Consider the following 6,446-nt stretch of genomic DNA (forward strand, 5'->3'; position numbering starts at 1 on the left):
GGCACTGTTTATATCGGCCCGGCAGACCCTGAGATAAGACCCACTAATCGACCCAAGCCACCGGATAAGACCCACAGGTGACCCAATACGATTTGTTAAAAAATAAAAAAAATTAAATATTAAAAACTTATAATTTAATGAGCGAGTTCGTAAAAACACGTGGATCGATTCACTAAAGACCCATGAGAACAAGATTTTGAGATTCTAAATCGTGCTCCAAATCTTGAGTTTTTATTGGATCGATTTGACATGTAAACTCATCGAGTGATAAGTCTTAACCAAACCCTATAGGTTATGTTGAGGTCGGTCTTACTTAATATCATATTTAATTGTAAGCTTGCACTTTATAATAATAAAAAAAAAGACTATTGATTATTAAAATTGAGAGCAATTCTAGTAATCCCATATTTTATCAGAATTAATGCTAATTAATTTTTAAATATCCTTTGCAAAATTTACTGAATAAAATTCAAATATTTTATATCCGGTTTGAAATCTTTTGTTATTGATTTAAAAAGTTTTTTCATTTTTAACATATCATAAATTTTGATTTTATTTTAAAATAAGTTTCATCAAACATATATGCATTAATTTTTTAGATTTTTTATCATATTTTATTGTTTTTAAATTTCAATTGATTTGAATGTTTATGCAATTTATAAGTTTCATATATTTTTTTAAAACACGTGTTATGTTAATGTGCATAATTATTTATATACTTAATTAATATATTAAATTAAAAAAATGTAGATTATAGGATATTGAAAAAACTAAAAAATAGATTAATTAAAAGATTAATAATTATAAATTATTATTATATTTGATAAAATTAATATATAAAATTAATTATTATTTTATTTTAAATAATAAAAAATTACTAATATATTATTTTTTTTCTAAACTTTGATAAATGTGTTAGCTCAATGGAAACCTTGTTTCACTAAAGCAAGTAAAAATAAGCTAAAAAATGTGTGGTTTTGAAATCTAGGGTTTTCAACTTACTATAAGCAATTGAGGAAAGAGGAAGAGAACATCTTCACCATTTAAAATTGCTCTTAGATACATGTCAATCATCAAATTAAAGTGGAGAAATGTGACTCTTAAGACATTGTGACTTTTAAAGCAACTAGGCACAACTCATACATATGATGAGTAAGTGTTTACCATCCATACTTGAAATCTTAACCATCCACATAGAGTCAAATTTAGAAGTATAAAAGTTTTAACACTGTTATTTGTACTTCTAAAATTGGAGGCATTTACTGTATGATCAAAAATTTTGCTCGAGGTCAACTTTTAAAGACTACTCTAACAGACAACGACTAATGACTAACAAAAAACAATTTCGAGTGCAAAAGATTAAAAGTTAAAGAAATACTGTTTACCTTCAAGAGGCAACCAAGACTATCTACACCATAACCTCCACAATAACTCAATAGTACTGATAAGTTTTTTATTATCACGTAACCATCATCCTATGATTCAACAACAACCAATAAAGTGCATTTACTCTTCCTTACATTTTGGAAACCACTACTATATTATTACTCATAATTATTGTATATATTCAAATGTAATTTTCTCCACACACACACACACACACACACACACACACACACACACACATATATATATATATATATATATATATATATATATATATATATATACAGGCATAATGAGAGACTAATTATAGGAAACTAATGCAAGCTAAGCTCTTATTATCTTTTGGCCAAAAGACTAACTCTTACCTACTCAAGGTTTGGTTCATCACCAAAGTTATATCTACTAACTTTTGAAAATTTAAATATCCACCTTAATGAAGGAGATGGAAGATGGCCGAATTGAAGATGGAATCAATGGTTTATGAAGATGGAATCGTGATGAAGGAGATGGAAGATGGCCAAATCAAAGATGGAATCATTGGTTGAGGAATTGTGATGAAGGAGATGGAAGATGGTTGAATCGAAGATGGAATTGTCAGTCAATGAATCATGATGAAGGAGACGGAAGATGATCGAATCGAATATGAAATTGTCAATTGACGAATTGTGATGAAGGAGATAGAAGATGGCCATATTGAAGATGGAACTGTTGGTCAATGAATCATGATAAAGGAGATAGAAGATGGTCAAATCAAAGATGGAAGATGAATCGTGAGAGAAGGAGAGCATCAACGGAGAAGATCGACTGGCAATCGGATTCCCTAAAGCTAAAAGAGATGAACCTTAGAGCTGAGGGTGAAACAAAATTTTCAAAAAATTTAGGGAAGTGAATACAAAAACAGAAAATTGAAAGTGATGAAACCCTAAGGCTGGGGGAAAAGTCATTTTTCAAAATTAAAAAATATGAGGTTAGAGAAAAATTGTTAATTTTCAAAATTAATGTGAAAAAAATGATAAAATTTTATTTTTTTAATATTATTAGTTTAAAGACATTTTTACCATGGTAAGTAATAAAATATTTTAACAAAAATTAGATAACAAGTGGATATTTAAATTTTTTAAAGTTAATGGATATTACTTTGACAATAGATTAAACCTTGGGTGGGAATAAGTTTTTTTGCCTTACCTTTTTAGTAAATAATTTATATCAATAGCTAGACTATAGATATAATTCAAATATATGATTTCCAGCCAAACCTAGCATAATCATTCTCTACCCTAATTTTCATATTCTTACACTCAAATCTTGTCAATTCAATATATTTCTCATTTGTTCAATTTTCAACATTATCAATTAATATATGTAATACAATATAAAGTAGTTATTTGAGCACATGTTTAAAAATCATGGTGTAATTAATATAGGGGAAAAGGAAAATTTCCCACCCAAGTTTTGTTAAAATGACAAATATATACTCATGACAGATAAAAACTCAAATACCTATCTAAAGTTTAATTTGTTAAGACATATCACATATTTTTCGTTAGGGTTAAAGGGTAAATTCATCATTTTATCAGTAATATTAAAATAATTAAAATTTTATCTCTTTTTCCTCCTTTAGTTTGGAAAATTAACATTTTCTCCCTCTGAATTAAGTTTTAAAAAATTAACTTTTCCCCCCTAAATTCTAACCACTTTCTCTGACGATGATTGACCAACATAGGAGTCTCGTCCAGAGATCATCCTCTAGACGATGATCATCGTCCAAGTATGATGATCATAGTCTATATATAGACTATGCTTCATCGCCTAGATCTCTGGACAACGGAGCATTGTTCAAATCTTTGGATGACAGAGAGTCATCCATTCTAGATGATGTTTCGTTGTCCATAATGAATGATGAGTGTCGTCCAAAGAATGGACGATGTTCTGTCGTCTAATGAAGGAAGACAAGTGTCATCCAGATCTAAATGATGTTCGTCATTTAACCTCTAGCCATGTCGGTCGCTGGTGACTGAAGGGAGAAGTTAAGAAAAAAAAAGGAATATGGGGGGGGGGTGTCACTTTTCAAAGTTTATATATGAGAGATAAATGTTAATTTTTAAAATATGAGAGGAAAAATAAAATAAAATAATATATTTTAAATATTATTGTTAAATAATGGTTTTACCGATGTATTTAACAAAAAATTTAACGACAGTTTAGGAGTGAGTAAATATTTAGGTTGTTCATCTATCATAGGTATATCTTTGAGATTGAGCTAAAATTTGGGTGGGAAGTAGTCCTTTGCCCTTAATAAGGAAGTAGTTATAATTTTTGGTGTCTTATGACCCAAATTAGTTGGAGACATATGCACTCAGTCCCACATTCACCTCCTTCTTAAAGGAGAGTTTATAAAAAAGTTTTTTTTCGTAAGTAATTATTGTATACATTATTTTATCCATTGTTAGCCATGCAAATCTTCATAAGTGTTTAGCGAACATAAATTGTTTTTAGCTAGGATCTGGTTCCATATTCATGCATAAATTAATTATTAATTTACAATTATCAACTAGGCCAAAAGATTTATTCGCACCTAAGGTTTGGTGCAAAGATAAACTCATACTTATAGAGTTTTAAAAACTCAAATACTTTCTTATTATTTAACTTCTATTAGGTTTAAAGGTAAAATCGTTATTTTACAACTAAACCTTAAAACTTAAAAGTTTATATTATTTCCCTCATTTGGTTTGAAAAACTAATAATTTTTTTCATGTTTAAGTTTTGAAAAGTTACCATTTTCTCCTTAGGGTTTGGAAAACTATTCTGGCCAACAACAATCACTCTCTTTCCTCTCTGATGATATCTCTCCCTCTGATGTTCTCTTTCGACAGACGAATCTAGAAGAATCAACAATATAAGACAAATCGATGAAGATATTGATTCGTCTTGTCGACTGAAACTGAAATCAACAAAGAGCCAATGACAAAAGGTGTCAATGCCAGTTGATGAAGACGAATCAACATCTTTATCAATTTGTCCAATTGAAGACTCATCTTCTCCAATAAAGACGAGTCCGAAAGAACGAAGAGAGAGGGCCACCATGTCATGATTGCCGGAGAGGGGAGGTTTTACCAGAAAATTGAAATCTTAGGGGGAAAATTAAACTTTCCAAAACTTAATCATGAGGAAAATATTAGTTCTAAAACTAAAGAGGGAAAATTATATATATTTTTATATTTTTTAATATCACTGGTTAAATGACATTTTTACCCCTTAAAACTAATGGATTTTGTTAAGTTTAATAGCCCATGAATAAGTGCTTGACCTTTTAAAGTCTTGCATATGTGTGTTTGGAAATAGAATAAACCTTGGGTGAGAGTGAGTCTTTTAGCCTGTCAAATAATTATCTCCAAATGTCTTTTAACCTACACCTCTCCAATATTTTAATTGCAATACAAAGCAAAGAATAATTTATCACCACACCTTCTTAAACTCATCATGAATTTTTTTATCACATCAATTTAATTATATGCTTTAATTCACATAAAATTCCAACCTATTTTGGGAATAAGAGGATTTGAGCACTTGGATTCAAAATATATGTTAGGCAAATTAAAAATATATTCATATTCCATATATGCATGTATTACAAACAAAGTCGACTATAAATTATTTGATGAATAACGTTATGCGTTCTCACTTTTAAATAGATACACACATAATATATCATTATATAATTAAGCGTTATTTTATTTTTAATTCAAAATCATATCATATCATATCATATGAATATTTATTTATGTACTCAAAAGTGGGTATATGTGATCCACATATATATCAAAGTTCTAGGTACAAAATGCCATGCATATATTCAAACAATTAATATTAATAGCTTTCTCCCCAATATGCCTAAACGTTTATAATCTCTGATTCTTTTTTTTTTTTTATAAAGAAAAATGATTACCTTAAGTTATGTTACTTTTGAAGAATTTTATAATATAACTATTGCTGTTAATTCTACTATCTGTTGTCATTTTTTCCAAGTTTAATTACAAAATAAAATTCTCTTTTCAACTTGGTGTGTTTATGGCTTTGATCCCAAATTTCTTTCAAGAGATTAAACAAGCTGACACTATTATTACCCCAAAATCATGTGTCGATCAAAATTTTTTCTTCTAATTATATTTCTTTTTATTAATATATTTACAAGTATTCGCAGCCAACTTGAACTATGATCAAAGCCTTCACTAGTTGACTCAACTACAATAGCATGGATGAATTTAGATGAGATCTTCGATATTGATCTTTGTAGAGTTTAGATGAGTGTTTATGATGTTTGGTAGGAAAGAAAGTCAAGGAAAGTGAAACAAAGTGAAAGAAAACACAATTTTTTCAACTTATAATTAGCAATATTCATTTTCTTATGAGTTTCTATTGTTTCTCGAACTTTGCTTCAGGATTGTCTTTCACTTCTCTTTTGGCATTCAAAATATAAAATTTAAGTAAAATCTAGATTTCGTTCCGACGTCACAACATTAAGATCGATTTTGGCATGCATACATGAGAGTTAGCTCTCAAATTTGTATTTGCTCACACTACAAAAAAAAAAAAAAAAAACTTTAACAAAGGAAAAATGATTATTAAAAATTTATTTTCTACCGTTAAAGAGTTTTAATAACTGTATATACATTCTCTCATTATTTTTCTCTAACTAATGCTATTTTTCTTTAGGTGTCAAATAAGATCTCAGAAGGAAGAAAATGAAGTCATTATATAATATTATATGTGAGAATTTCTGGATTTAATATTGGTCTGTGCATATTCTTGGCGAGATAGCAAACATCTATGCCCATGAATACCTGGCATATTGGGGGCAACAAAAAAATATGCAAAGCAAACACAACCAGTTGTTTCAGGTTATTCCAAGTGATGCTCATTGGTCATATAAACTGAAATGGAGTTGGAACTTTTGTACAGAAACACATAAAAAACTTCAGATATATATGCTGAAAGGAATTGAATGGATGGACTGCAGAATAGAATTATTATATCTAAGAAGAGAAAGATGCAGTTGGACC

This window comes from Mangifera indica, chromosome 7 (genome assembly GCF_011075055.1).
Source record: "Mangifera indica cultivar Alphonso chromosome 7, CATAS_Mindica_2.1, whole genome shotgun sequence".
NCBI lineage: Eukaryota > Viridiplantae > Streptophyta > Magnoliopsida > Sapindales > Anacardiaceae > Mangifera > Mangifera indica.